The sequence below is a fragment of the Acipenser ruthenus genome, chromosome 4 (assembly GCF_902713425.1).
Source record: "Acipenser ruthenus chromosome 4, fAciRut3.2 maternal haplotype, whole genome shotgun sequence".
Lineage (NCBI taxonomy): Eukaryota > Metazoa > Chordata > Actinopteri > Acipenseriformes > Acipenseridae > Acipenser > Acipenser ruthenus.
The window spans coordinates 53,839,753-53,856,019 of record NC_081192.1 but is presented as its reverse complement, the minus strand read 5'-3'; the positions used below and the strand labels follow the sequence as shown (position 1 = coordinate 53,856,019).

At 40.2% G+C, this 16,267-nt stretch overlaps 1 long non-coding RNA gene across 1 annotated transcript; it reads right to left on the bottom strand.

The window, feature by feature from the left end:
• Window positions 1-1,610: 1,610 nt before the first annotated feature.
• LOC131737050 (uncharacterized) lies at window positions 1,611-3,007 on the bottom strand. The gene is made up of 3 exons (XR_009328621.1): window positions 2,753-3,007; window positions 1,755-2,045; window positions 1,611-1,659 (listed from the first exon to the last, which is right to left on the bottom strand). It is a non-coding gene; the product is annotated as an uncharacterized LOC131737050 (long non-coding RNA).
• Window positions 3,008-16,267: the final 13,260 nt, after the last annotated feature.

Sequence of the window (16,267 nt, the reverse complement as noted above, 5' to 3'; positions counted from 1 at the left end):
GGCTCACAGGACAACAGCTTCAAGCACAGCTTAACACTGGTCGAAGTAAGCAAGTCTCAGTTTCAACTGTGAAGAGAAGACTTCGAGCTGCAGGTTTGACAGGTCGAGTGGCAGTAAGAAAGCCATTGCTAAGATGGCAAAATAAGAAAAAGAGGCTTGCCTGGGCCATGAAGCACCGCCAGTGGACTACTGAAGACTGGAAGAAGGTCTTATGGGCCGATGAATCAAAATTTGAAATCTTCGGTTCATCACGCAGGGTTTTTGTACGCCGTCGAGTAGGCGAAAGGATGGTTCCTTGGTGTGTGACACCAACTGTCAAACATGGAGGAGGAAGCGTGATGGTCTGGGGCTCTTTTGCTGGATCCAGAGTCAGCGACTTGCACAGAGTGAGTGGCACCCTGAACCAAAACTGCTACCACAGCATTTTGCAGCGCCATGCAATACCCTCTGGTATACGCCTAGTTTGTCAGGGGTTCATCCTACAGCAAGATAATGACCCAAAACATACCTCCAGGCTATGTCAGAACTACCTTAGAAGAAAAGAACAAGACGGTAGGATTCAAATCATGGAATGGCCAGCACAGTCTCCAGACTTAAACCCCATCGAGCTGGTTTGGGATGAACTGGACAGAAAGGTGAAAGCAAAGCAACCTACAAGTGCAACACATTTGTGGGAACTTCTGCAACAGTGTTGGGAAGAACTTTCCGAACAATATTTGATTTCCATTGTAGAAAGAATGCCACGAGTGTGTTCGGCTGTTATATCTGCAAAAGGTGGCTACTTTGATGAGTCAAAAATTTAGATTAAATTTTGTTAAACAAAACGATTCCATAATTTCTTTTTTTATCTCCAATTGTTTATTTGTTCTATGCTTTAATTTCAGAGTACATTGAGACATTAAACTGCGTAAAAAACTGGAAAAATGGAGGTGTTCAAAAACTTTTGACCGGTAGTGTGTATATATTGTGAGATTAAGAGTGTCAAAGGGGTTAGAGACACAGAACGACCAGGAACTACAATTCCCAACAACAGGGCAAACACACCTTGCATGACGGGTAACAGCGGTAGCTTTAAAAAGCTGCGGGAATCAGCTAGAGGGGTGAGTGAGAACAGGTGCACACACGAGCCGTGGGACGGGAGAGTACCTAACCAAGACGAAAGTGGGCAGCTGCATTGGGAGCAAGACTGGGATATTAACCAGTGGTAACCCAGAGGAATACAATTTTAGCACTTGTTTCTAAAAACGGTACAGCGTAGTGGGGCATTACATTGAAGCAACCTTGCGGACTACCATTGTCACCAGTCGGAGACAACCATTGTTTCTACAGCGGGACAGTGCACGGTGGTTTTACCTTGAAAACAACACGGCGGACTACAGGCTTCCCTGCATCGGAGCAACGCAGAGAACACGGATTGCTGTAGAGTGAGTACGCTGTGTTTTACCGTTGATATGCTGGGAGCTACTGAAGTACGGGACTTGTGTGTATTCAAACAAAGTGCTTAAAGACTGTATCAAAAGCCCACGAACTGGGCAAGTGATTAACCCAGGAGAACTGTGTCCGGCTGGAAGTGTTGAACGCTGTAAAAATACGCAGGGACACAGAAAGGGTGATTTAAACGAAAAACAACTTTATTGTATGTCCGGGGAACAGTGGAACCTGCAACAAAAGAGAGGCGAGAGTTAGAGAACGCTCATTGCTCACTGTTTATCACCTGTATTAATTCTATTCTACACAGCAGTGTTATTACTTACCTTTACGAAAGGTTGGCCGGGTGTTGGGGCTGCACTCTACCGCAAACAGGCTTTTGGGGCCGTCGGGAGTACAAACCTGTGAGTAGGACGGGGACTATCACAACCCCACAGCGCCACCTGGTGGATGTCCGCGACAACCTGGAAAAGAGAAAGAAGCCACAATACCAAGCCAACACCAAAGAAACTTGGATACAACAAGCCATTACTTACCTGAGGGTCTCGCTCCACAAAGAAAGTCCTGGACTGTGTTTATTTGAGTTTGGTTATTATTTGTCTTGATAATTGGAACTTCTGTGTGTTCATTTGTGGAATATAAGAGGAAAAGAAAAATCATTAAAACAGAAATCTCCTTGGATCTGGGTCTCTGTCACGTTCTTCTGCACCAAAACAGGCACTACTTACACATCTCATACTTACGTGGACTATACCAGTTCACTATATATATATATATATATATATATATATATATATATATATATATATATATATATATATATATATATATATATATATATATATATATGTATGTATGTATGTATGTATGTATGTATGTATGTATGTATGTATGTATATATTGTGACAGGATGGTCGAGGTGGTGTAAATGATTACAATGTCCACAACTGTAATTGCTGTACATCAGCTGCTGGCAATATTTATTTTGTTAGAAGGTGAAGGTAACAGAAAGAAAACAACTCAAATCTTCACTACCAACCAGTGGTAGCCTTTAAACTGTCTGTGTGCCAATTTATCACTGCCAGTCTCACACCATTACCTCCACCAGAGTACCCTTACCTACAATGGTAGTTGTGTAAGACTCTGGTGTACCATACCCTTGATTATTCAACTCACACAGACCACTATTTACACTATATACATTCAGCAGTGTATACCTGACATGCACTTGGTTGGTTTGCTCTTGAGTGGGGTTTTGCAGTCTCTTTGCAACTACTCCGTTGCTTTGTTTAAACCGTAGTAAGTACTTATTTGCTTCACTTACTGTCTTCCAAGGAAACCTTTATTCCATTCTGGTTCCCTTGTTCCGGTTACTCCTGCGCTGAGCACATGGCCAGTCAGCTTTTCCAACAGACTTTGGTTTAACTGGACTTAGAGGCTAGACTCCACACTCAAAGGTCCAGGCTTTGTTTTATGTCCAAAAAGACACTTTTTGACCAAACAAATTTCCTTTTGTTTAACTCTTGTCTGCAAACCCCCTCTCACTCTTCACTAACTCCAACCACTTCCTCCCTCTGCAAACTCCCCTTGCCCCTCTTAAAGATGGCCACCTTTCAGATCCGGGTCATAGGTCAATCACAGAGTTCTCTTTCTCTTCCTAGATAGGTCTATTATTTCCCATAGCTCTATCTGAAACAGCGCCACCCAACAAAAGTGGTCACTCCATTGCTGTTACAACAAACCATAATTTGATAACAGTTGCACCTATTTCAGGTTAAAACCCATATCAACTAAATATTATAATTCTCTATTTTACAATATAAGACACCCCCACTGTTCTATATTCGTAACATTAGTCGTTATAAACCTATTTATTACAATATATATATATATATATAGTGTAAGATGACAGGGAGGGGGTTAATAGCCTCCCTGCATGTAAACCCCACATGGGTTGACTTTAATTGTTTCATTTAATTGTTTTATTGTTTTGTTAATTGTTTTATTAGTAATGCACAAGCGAAGGAAAAGGAAAAGGAAAAGGGAAAGGGATCAGTGATCAGTGTTAAACCTGTGTGGTTTGTTTTGTTTTAGTGTTTTGTTTAATTGTCAGGTAAACGGCTTAGCCGTCCTGCAAGATAGTTTAGGTTCCTGTTTTGTGTTTAGTTAGTGCTCAAGGAAAGAGCTAGGTGTTTGTTTTGTTTATTTTGTTTTTGTGTTTATTAAAAAAATACATTTCTGTGTCCTGGGTCGGTTTTTAAAGGGGCAACGAATCGTGAGTGGTGCAGGCTCGTTTACATATGGTGACAGCGTGTGTGGGCGCCCCTACAACCCAGAAGAAATGAAAAGTATTGAAGAGTTGATCACCAGGATCAACAGGAACACCGCTGCTCAGAAAGAGCAGAGCAGAAGATGGAGACAGGAGAAGGGGTTACTGGATCCGGAGCCAACCGAGCTGGAGCTGCTGCTACAAAAGTGGGAGGGGGTGGTGCTGTCGTCCTGAGAGTCCAGAGGGGGTGGATCTGCCGTCCCGAGAGCCAGAGGGGGTGGAGCTGAAGTCCCGAGAGCCAGAGGGGGTGGAGCTGCCGTCCCGAGAGCCAGAGGGGGTGGAGCTGCCGTCCCGAGAGCCAGAGGGGGTGGCGCTGCCGTCCCGAGAGCCAGAGGGGGTGGCGCTGCCGTCCCGAGAGCCAGAGGGGGTGGAGCTGCCGTCCCGAGAGCCAGAAGGGGTGGAGCTGCCGTCCCGAGAGCCAGAGGGGGTGGCACTGCCGTCCCGAGAGCCAGAGGGGGTGGCGCTGCTGTCCCGAGAGCCAGAGGGGGTGGAGCTGCCATCCCGAGAGCCAGAGGGGGTGGCGCTGCCGTCCCGAGAGCCAGAAGGGGTGGCGCTGCTTCCTGAGCAGGACAAGGAGCTGTTCCTGTCACCGGAGCCACCGGCTGAAGTCAAGGGGGAGGAGGTGAGCAACCCACCTCCACCAGAGCCTCAGCAACAGGCCGGGGGAGGCACTCCGGTGCTGTCAAGTGCGGTCCCATGCTCCAGCTACGTGGACACCAGTCCGGAATGCCTCGACCTCCCTCCACTCGACCTTGTGCCCAGGTCGCAGGATGGCCAAGCACAGTCGCTTGCCTGGTCCCGTACTCCACTTTCTCTTGGAACCCAGACGTCGCTGCGCAGGAGGAAGACGTCACTGCGCAAAAGGCAGATGTCTCTGGCGCTCCTCCTGCTTGTTGCTCCGTTCCCCCTACCTACTGCTCCACTCCCCCTGAGATTCAAGACGTCGCTGCGCCGGTCCACAGCCTTGCGCCTCTGCCTGCCAGTCCTTGCTCCCGGTCACCGGCCTGCGCTACAGTCGCCCAGGGCAAGCCATCCGGGTCCCTTCCTGAGTGCGCTGGGGGGAGGACCGACCCACCCTCAAGGCCGCCCGTGGAAGAGGGCAAAAACCAAAGACATGAGGGTGGGTGGTCTTTTAAGGGTGCAGGGAAGTGGCTGTCGAATGGCCAGTGTCTTGGAAAGATAGTGTCTTGTGTAAGATAGCAGGGAGGGGGTTAATATCCTCCCTGCATGAAAACCATGTGCCAATGCACAGGGGTTGACTTTAATTGTTTCATTTAATTGTTATTGTTTTGTTAATTGTTTTATTAGTAATGATCCCCTGCACCTGGCTGTCATTGTAAATTAGAGCCAGGTGCAGTGTATTTAAAGAAAGCAGCCAGTCTTTTCAGGGTTGTTGTGTGGTGTGTATAGGAGCCCGCTTGACCGTGTGCACAAATCTATGAAAAGGTAGTGTATACCTGTGTGGTTTGTTTTGTTTTAGTGTTTTGTTTAATTGTCAGGTAAATGGCTTAGCCATCCTGCAAGATAGTTTAGGATCCTGTTTTGTGTTTAGTTAGTGCTCAAGGAAAGAGCTAGGTTTTTGTTTTGTTTGTTTTTGTGTTTATTTAAAAAAATAGTGTGTCAGCGCTTTGAAAAACCATTTCTGTGTCCTGGGTCGGTGTTTTTGAAGGAGCAATGAACCTTGAGTGGTGCAGTTTTATTACTATATATATATTAGCTCAAAGAGCCAACTGCCCAACGTTTCGATATGTTGTACATAGCTTATCAAGGGAGCCTGTGTTTGAATCAAAACATTGGAGGTATTTATATTACTTATAACTAAAGCAGCAATGACCTGCTTTATACTTTCACAAATTTAAGAATTAGTGTCATTATATTGTTTACATTTTTAAATGGTTTAACAAAAGGTTATTTTTTTGTGAACCTGCAATATTTTCTTTCTCTGTTTATTCAAACATGAATGCTGTTTTGAGTGATGAATGCTGTTTTTTTTCTTGTCCACTAGATGGCACACTAGTATCATGAAAAGCACTGTCAGGATGGTTTATATAATTAATTAAAGCTGATATTTATAAGGATGTGCTGTGTTTCTGTGTTTGGTCATTTTGTTGCTGTGCTGAAAACATTCTGACTGTACTATAACAAAAAGGAACACAAGTAATAAACTGTTTTAATTTACTTACTACACTATCAACCCCTTTTCACTGAGGATTTTTTTGTGTGTGTTTTAATCTGTTAGCAGTTTCAGTTCATGAGCTTCTTAATTTCCAGTTGGGGAGCTCAACTTCTAGAGTCATTGAAGTGATATCTTCCAGGAAAAACAGCCTGTCAAAAGTGGTCTTGTGACAGCATCACTACATATGCAGCTCAAAAAACTCATGTGTACATTAAATAAACAATTGTATCTTGTAATGTCTGATATTGCAAACTATTAAATGTGTACTCAGACTGAGCTTAAGGCAATTCATTGATATAATAATTGCCCAGAATGAAATGCTGAAATTGCTTTGCACAGCACAAAGCAAATATTTACAATTGTAAAACCAATGGGGGCCAAGGTTGCCCCAATTGTTTCTTCTGACTTGTATCAAAAACACAAGTTAAGTTAGACAAAACAATTGGGGCAACCTTGGAAATAAATATCAAGATAGAGAAAGAAAGAAATATTTTTGTATTGATTTATGTATTCATTTATTTCAATATTTATTAATGAATTTATTTATTTATGTTTTACTTTTACCAAATATATAGGCTATCCTTCAGCATAGCTAATTCTCAGAAAAATGAACGTTCCTTTTTGTCCATTGGGGACCACAAATAGCGTTACTCTCATCAACCAGTATCGAGAGAAGGAACTGTACTTCCTTGCGCCAATAGGAACCATGACAGAGAGTTATACTGACAGGAAACCAACATTTTTCAGAGATCAAGATCAGAATCTCAGAATGATAATGATAATGATGAAGACTCGAAAAATCTCCAATGTAGTGTCCTGAGAATTCTCAGTTGATTGAATTAATCTTTCAAAATACTGCTTCTTTTCTCATCTAATCTTGTAGCACTGACAGTAACACAACACGCTTGCAAACTGAAGGTTATATTTTCAAATCCCATGCCTGGCAGGACTTTTTTATATTTATATTATATAAAAAAATATATTTTTTTTGCAGGCAAATATTCAATTTTAAAACAAAAATAAATCATTTAATATAAACGATATAGACGTCACAATAAGTGCGTTTCCTAGTATATTTCCATGTTGACCAAACAAGTTAATTGTCATTAAACTCGGATGTCCTGTAATATACATATGCGTGGATAAAAGTACCTGGGGTCTGCAAAAAAATGTTGGGAGAAAAAGGAGGAGGACATTTTATTTTAAAGCGACTTATTTCTCTTATTGTATGACAGGTATTGATTTTTTTCTGCATTTCACCTAAGAGTGTTGGGAACTACAAAGTAAAAGTGAAATGGTGCTTTTGGCTGATTTACTTTTGCTGCGCCAATACCCTGAAAACATGTAAACTATCCTTGCTGTATAGAGAGTCTGGCAGTTCTCGCTGATAACTACCGTTCTTCTCAATTTTTCTGATCAAGAGTAAACAGCAAGCAAAAGGACCAATCAGAACCATCCAGTTGCACATGTTTGGAAACCACATTAAATATGCCTTTTTAGTAAATACTTGGGTGATCAAGACTGACATAATTATCAGTTTCTGTACACCAAAGATGAACATGGAAATAAACTGGAACATGGGTAAGGAAACCAGTAATGTTACCGAAGTAGTCTCTGAGTCAGAAGCAACTCATTGCCAGTTAACAATAGGCAATACATTTCCGATTAGTTTTTATATTTTTACTTGTGTCTTATTTCACCCCAGTGAGGATACTTTAAGAATTTGTTTTTGAAATGTGAGGGTACAGATTAACAATAAATCATGAATTCCCTTTTAACTGGGTGAAGAAATGCAGGGCCATTCAATCCTATAAAATATGTTCAGGAGGAATAATTACAGTGTAAGGCCGTGGGTATTTTACCTTAGTGTAGCGTGAAAGTAAAGAAGACACACGAATCGGCAGGTGAAGTACTCTGCCTCCGTTTGACTTGTTTTCTTACAGGACGGAAGTTACAGCACAGACTTTTAACAATACAGGTACACAGTGATTGTAATTTAGCAATGTAGAATATTAAAGTAAATAAAGAAAATAATAAAAGCTATAGCAGAGCTCTCCCTGTCACAAAAAGCATGCGTACACGTAATTCAGAATTACAGGTCCGAACTGCGTAAGCTAACTTCATTATTTTTGCTATTGTTTTTATTAATGTTCCACAACAGTATGGAACCAGTTTAAATTGTGAATTGTTTCTGGGATAGGTGTTCAGGTGCAAAGTATTTTTGTGATACAAAAGCTGCATTTTATATCCGATTTTAAGCCTTGTACAATTTTAAAATATACAACTTGTTTCAGTCTCGTACTACATACAGTACTGTAAGTAAAATATTTAAATTACCTGCCATACAATTTCTTACCAATTTCATTTATAGCATCCCTCATGTGCAAGCACCTCAGGGCGCTTTACAAAAACAAACAGCAAACCAAGACAGCTCCAAACAGTTTGCTGGTGAAAGTCCAAACTCAAGAAATATGTTTAAGCTTAGATTAAAAAATACTGATTGAATCAGGATTCCAGATAAAAACTGGAAGCGAGTTCCAAAGTGGAGGAGCTCGAAAACTCAAAGGCCTCACACCATAGGGTTTTAATCAAGTTCTTGGAATTACCAAGAGACCTAACAAGGAGACAAGCAGTTGTTACGTGTTACAAATGTGCATTTAATTTAACAACTCCATGCTTAACATCCTTACTGAACCCAGTCAAAGTAAGGTCACTTCAGAAACTCTAATATTCGATTGTTTGAAAAATTCAGCTATAGTTCCCAGCATGTTGAGTTATTTTCCCATGATGTTGCTCACATGTAACAGAATGTAATGCCTCCTGCTGTTATGAATCTTCAAGGCTACTTGGTTGTAAAATATCATTGCAACTCTATTTATATATTGGAATGTACTGCTGTGCTAATTGTAAACGTTTTACTATGTGTAAGTGACTTTGCAACTGGTTGCAATTTACTTTCAACATGATGTTTCTGCAAATCAGTATTGTATCTCTTGTGTTAAAACTATAAGAGCTGGTATTGCCCATCTCATGCAGTTATGGCAGCATTACACCTCTGTACCTTTTTAAATACACATTTAAGAAGGTTTTCACATTATAAGTGAATGTAGAAAATGTCAGCGCTTTAAGTGTTTGCTGTGATTTGTTAAACAAAAGTACATTTTAAAAAAAGATTGAGAAGACATGTATTGTCACTCCTCTACAGAATTCAAGCAATCTTCAAATACAACATGTTTCTGGATGGCAAGATAAACACAATATGTTATATAGTTTGTTAACATAGAAATTAAGCTGGGTCCCGATTACAAAAAAATATATTCTGATTCATTACAAATGTGGCCTTTATTTGAAACACATGTCAATAGCACTAGAGAGAGCGGGGATATTCTGCTAACTATTTTTGCTGAAATAGTTATATGGCAATGTGACAGAGATCAAATGATTCTTGGTGTTAGATCTCCTTCCCAACCTGTGAGGCAGCTGCATAAAGGGAACAGAATACCCTGCACTAAATGGCACGACAGTTTATTCCCAGGGTTAGGTGGAAGTTGGCCAACTAGAAAGGGGGCAAAGCTACGGTATACAAACTCAATGACCCGGACAGGAAACGGCGTGACATCTGCGGATTGGAGGAGCAGATGCGCTCGTTGACCAAGGGGTCATGGGTGACATTATAAAAAGGGGACGTAGTGATGTGGTCTGTTCCTTTGTGAATGGTTACGTTAAATGACCAGAAGGAGAACCTATACTGTGAAACGTGAGTGTTTTGTTTGTTTTTGTTTGTCGTTATAATACTGTTTGTAATTATTGGACGGCTAACACGATCCAGAGCTGTCGCCAAAGGCCAGCACTAAACCTGCACTTTTGTTGGCACTAAAGAACTGTAGTCACCATGAGCACTAAAGTGGACTGGTGTTTGTGTTTGTGTTTGTGATACGTGTGGATGAACTGAAACAGGACTGTTATTATTTCAGGCAAACCTGCGGATTATAAATAAGCAATACATACCGCTGTATTTCTTCATTAACATTGTTGTTGTTTACTGCTGTTAGCCATCAGGCATTGGATTATACAATTAAACCTTCATTGCACCTGGATTATCGTTGTTTGTCTGATTATTGATCACCTGCACCTGCACACTGTCAACCACTTTGCCACAGGCAAATAATAACTTACGTTCAAACTACAATGGAGAATCATACAGAACACACATAATAAAATATTAAATAAATAATAATAATCCAAGAAGATATAAATTAAATATTAGAAACATGCAGATGCTGTTTAAGTATCTGTTTAAGTATTAGTGCTCTTTAGGGTACTTTAAAACAATCATTAACTTGAGCAATAACAAAAGTCTTTTAAAAAGAATATAGGCAACTGCTAATTTTCACCTTTTGAAAATCTTTTTATCTTTTAGTCTTTTGGTCTCCAACACCACTCTGCTGTTGTCTTTTTGAAATTAAGCCAGCATTTGGAATTAAGTTTTGGGAGGATGGGAGGAAATCTACCCTGCCAACAATTACTTAATTAAGGCAAACCAGAAGTAGTCAATGGCTGAGCCACAGCTGCCTAATAAGTATAGCAGCTGTATCTCCTGAAAGGGAACGTTTCTTCCCTACCCTGAAGCTTTCATTTAGGAGGATTGGAGCCAGAAACAAGAGATCATTCTTGTCCTTTTATAAATGCTAAGCCCTGTGCTGTTAGTGACTTAACTTCCTAGGAAGTATGTCTGCCAAAGTGTTATCTACTGGGAAGTGATGCAGACAGTGTACTGATGCAACATATGTTTAAATACCACATATTAAATTACACTACTTTTATAACATCATTATTGTCACTGCCTGAAAACTGCTATAATGCCTCTATTTATTTGTATACCTTTTTCTGCTTATTATTTCACCACAGGGAGTATGCTGTTCTGTGCTCCTGTAGTACTATCGTATATTTTACTGCTAAATGTATGATTAGGGCAAAGTATTTTTTTTTTTAAATATAACCTTCAGCTGTTTGTCTGTGGTTTGTGCACAAGTTCCTCTTCTCAAAGGCAATGTTGTAGGCAGAGACAATTATTTTATTTATTGGGCAGATTTAATGATAGGGGCATATTATTAAGGTGAATAAGAACTCCATTGTTATAGTAGAGAGGTTACTAGCATTGTATGAGGCCAAGTTGTCCAATGTTAAAATCAGGCCAACTCAGGATAGAGGCTAAAGAGACCAGATGCATTATCTTTGATGGTTGAACTAATAGCATTTAATTTAAATCAAACAACATTTTTAAGTGGACATTTTCCAATGTATATGGCCATTGCACATCACCATGATGTTCTCCATGTATATATGGGTCTCTTGATTACTCTGAATGCCACAGTAGTATTGCTGTGGATCAAGTCCACTTAACAATGCTGTACTTGTACCCTGATGGTGATTGGTTACATTCAAGATGATAATGCACCAATTCACTATGTCAGACTTGCTCCTCAAACACATGATTTAAGGAGCATGACAGAGACTTAATGGCCACTACCATCTCTGGCTCTCAATCCAGTTGAGTGTGTTTGGGATGAACTTGAACCACGCATTTGTCATCTATGCCTAAATGCCTGCGCTAATTGTGTGAAATGGATTGGCATGCCTCGAGACACCATCCATAACCCTGCAGAGCTTATCAAGCCTGTGATCAGGGAAAGCAGTGGTCCAACCTGATATTAGAGGCATGAAAATGTAGTAGTCCGACAACGCCAGAGTGGAATTTCCACCCAAAAGTTATTGCAGGGGCTCAAATTAATCATATTTACTGTTGGATACAGAAGCGCAATAAAAGGTGGGGAAGCACAAACACGATAAGGGGCAAACAGGATACAAAAGGGCTAACATACAACATACAGAATATCAAAACTAAAATACAATAAAAACAAAACAGAGTAGACAAAGAAAACATACACAACTATATAAAATAAACCTTCCCCACTACACTGGTAAGACAATAAAATACTGAGACAACAAACAACGGCACTCTGTCATTCATAAGAAGTCTATGGATTGACTAATGCGTCTATTTAAAAGTCCCAGTGCACAGATGCGAGTGAGCTTCAGCAAGGTCGGTGCAGACATGGGACTGGAACGCTGGACAGTCACATCTCTCATGCAGTTTGTTTTATTCAAATCAATCGTCCCTTAGAAGACTAAAATGTATATAAATAAACAAAGCACACAACAAAATAAATGTGATAAATAAAACAAAAAATAATAATGAAGTAAAGTGAAGTGAACATACCATAACAAAACAATAATGAATGTGTAAATTAAATAAACAAGATAAACAATAAATCAGTGTACAGTGGGGCTCTACATTGGCACCATACGTAGTTTGTGGATTCAGTAGATCAGATTTTAAGTTGCCATCTTGCCACTTATATTGCAAGGCAGTTCTTTTATACATCTACACACAATATGTTTAAAAAATTTATTGACGAATGACTACAAACATTGGAATTTGATCCTGAGATACTAGAATGAAATAAAAAGAAGTCTTTCTCTCACCCAGATGATACAAAAGGGACTGTACTTTAATGAATTGGGGGCATGTCATGTGGCGATTTCATCACCACAGCAGCTGAGAAACGTACAAGGAACACGGCACTTACACTACTTTTCACCCAATACCATGCAAAATCCAATAACCTAACTTTAACACTTACTTTTAGAACCCCTTAATTCTATAATATCTTTTAGCAGGCTATGTTACTTACTTACAGTATTTTCCAGTTATATTTTAACAATGAATAATATTTTACAGTAAGTGTCCTACTATATCAGTATTGGGTTTGATTACTGTATATGGTACAAATAGTGCATGTTAGCTATTACACACACAAAATAACTATTTGTTTTAGGATACGCTTTATTTATAATACGCACTGTCTCTAAGAATTTGTCTAAGACAAAAGTGGACCACCCATAATAGTGAATATCTGAAGTGGTATTATAGTAATAGTGTTCAGTGTATTGTGTATATTGGTGTTTATGTAACCTTGAAATCTGAAGTTCATATGTTTACCCCAACACACGCACACGCATTGTCATCTGATTTATTTTGCCTTGTTGTGTTATTTCTTTTTGTTTCTTAATTTTTCTTTTAAGCAAAGTATACAAGGGGAATAGGTCTCAAGTCTAAATTTAATAGCACACATTTATAGACAGCTCAAAATAACTTCCCAGTTAACTGGAGTAGTGGGGCTGCCAGGAAACACAGATATTCAATATGTCACCACTAGAAGGGTCAGGCATGAAACTTTCCAGCACGGAAATAAAAAAGAACCGGACTTAACTGGTGCACTTTACCAGGAAATGAATGTGACACTGATACATAGTAAAGCCAGCCAAGTAAGTAGCAGTGCTGGTGGCTCTTTGGTATCAAGTGACATTAATCAGGCAGACAGTCTTGGAGATTAAGGAGCTAGAGAAGCAGTCAACACTCTTGTAAAAGATTCATTTGTCATAGGAAAATCCCTTGCAGGATACACAAGAAAGACATGAGTACAGAAGGGAGGTAATTTGCTTCAACTGGAATAAAGCCGAAAAGACACTCTTGCCTCCCAACACAATAAATCAGACATACAATATTCAATCACATTTACAGTGGGGAACCCCTTTTGTACTGTTAGTACTGTGAGACTGTGACAGGCTGGCGTGTGTGGTGACGTCAGGCCAGAAGCAGGAAAGAAAACACAGGCAGTACTGCAGGGCAAAAAGACGCTGCGCGCCGTTTAATTAAATACAAAAAAATAAAATAAAAAGTTTAAACACAAAAACACTGCTCACAGAGCAAAATAAATATTTAAACAAAACAAAATCACAAACACAGAAATCGAACAACTAATACAGGTCAAGCTGGGCAAATGCCTTCACTGATCCTATATGTTTTGTTTTGTTTTTTTAATCCCCCGTATGAGCGCTGGACGCTTGCGGTCCCCCCGTCTGGGCGCTGGACGCTCGCGGTCCCCCCGTCTGGGCGCTGGACGCTTGCGGTCCCCCCGTCTGGGCGCTAGTTCCTCCTTCTCCTCCTCCTCCTGGAGAGCGGGGCAGCCAACCACCCAGTGGTCATGTTCCCCGCAGGCAGGGCACAGGTTCTCGGCCTCGAGCACGCTGAGGCAAGCCTTCCAGCTGCCCTCCGGCCGCCCCTCCTCCTTTCCTGGCCAGGGGCAGTTGAGGATCGAATGGCCCCTCACCTCACAAAGTGGGCACCAACTCGCCGTCTCCACCAGGCAGTAGTACTCATCCCAGCGGCCCTCCCTGCGCGCTGGACGCTAGGGAGGTTGTTGGTGCCTTCTGCCCATCTTCCTCTTTCCTCTCAGTCCTCCATTCAAAATGAATTAACCTTTCTCTGGCCTGAGTCGGAGGCTGTGGTGGATCCCACGAAGACACCACGTGTGACAGGCTGGCTTGTGTGGTGACGTCAGGCCAGAAGCAGGAAAGAAAACACAGGCAGTACTGCAGGGCAAAAAGACACTGCGCGCCGTTTAATTAAATAATACAAAAATAAAATAAAAAGTTTAAACACAAAAACACTTAACAACAAATATTTAAACAAAACAAAATCACTGCTGGTAATTCATCATTAAACCAGTTTCCTAAATGGTATTTGTATCAATGGAAATGCGCCATTCCAATAATCAGAGATCCTGGGTTAACTGCTAAAAAGGGACTGAGGTGTTTCATCTTATCAGTCAGTCCTATATGCCACTAGTTGAGAAAATCCCTTATTTGGTCACACTAAAGAACACTAATTTGGCAGCACTTTGGACGACTCCTGTAACCGGGCTTTCAAAAGGGGCAAAATAAAAATGTCGCAAACTGATTTCTAAAACCTGATTTGGGTCACTAAGTATATGGCTTTCAAAGAGTTAAGATGAAATTAGTCATGTATTCACTTGTTGACTCTTTAAAACTATAAATCAAGTGATGTGGTTACATTAATCAGGCTTTAAAAATCATTTTGCGACCTAGTTCTTATTTTGTCCCTTTTGAAAATCATTCTGAATGTGTCTTTAAACTCTAGTTTGTATGATATCCATCTCTCAGATATCACACATTTAAAATTAGCAGAACAGCTGGAATGACATTTTAACTGCCATCTAGGAACTTTAACCCAGACACTGACTCAGACAACAATTAACACAGTAAAGGTTTACATACTAAGTCTTTGTGCTCTTTCAAAAAGTATATAATAATTGTAGCTCATTTACTAGTGTGGTCGGATGTTCTGGTATCATCTTCTTCAGATCGGCTTCTGAATTTTCTGCACGTGATGGGGTCATTCGCAAGTCAACCACAAGCCGAACACAAAAATGTATTAATATCCAAATAGAGATATATTTAAATACATAGATATTTTGACGTTATTTGAGTGCCGTGTGAGGCTTCTGTGTCTTATATCAGTGGAAATATCATAAACAAAAGTTAAGTAGGTCCAAACCATTAAAAATGGTACTGAAACATTTGTTTCAAAATTCGAATTATATTTAAATATATGTTTAAAACATAATTACTGAATGATTCTGACTAGCTTGACTTTGGACTTAGTAATTGGCATTGGAATTTGGTTAGAATTTCTTACATTATTTTTTACATTTAATGGCTGCTGGAAATCATTTGTTTTAAGCAAGGTCTCTGTTTTGTGCTTCATAGACGGGGAAACTAGGGTTGGTGTGAAGAAGATGCAATACGTGGCTGAAACAGAAACATTTGTGCCATAGCTTCACATCCCTTGGACTGTATCTTTAAGTAGCTTTACTAAGATGTGAATCAAATCTGTGATCAACTCTGTGGATGCCAGGTGCTCTAAAGACAAGATGAGAGCTACAGTGTTCAATATCTATGCATTTATCTTAAAGTAACTAGACAGTGGCAGGTAAACCTTACAATTTTGGCAGCTGTATTCTTCAAAGCTACAATCTTTAAATACAGTCTTTTGTATTACTTACACTCAGACAAAGTGAAATCCAATAATGTTTAGTATGTAAATTGATAACACTAGTGGTCTGGCGCTCTGTGAGTCTAGAGAGAGGTTTCCCAGGCTTGGCCCTTACCTCAAGGTTCAGCAGCTTGGTAACATCTGTTGTCTAGATTTAGCGAGTGAGAAAAGGAAATTGGCTTGACAGCAGGAACAGAAGGCACCCGTTAACCTTCAGTTCTCCTGATTGGTAAGTAGGTTGCAGCACTAAGTTGACATATGACACTTTGAATTGGGTAAATAAAGATGCCTTCAGTGACAATGTCCTAAAGTAGGGCAAGAACCCAATGTCCTAAAACCCCTTTTTAAAACAAAA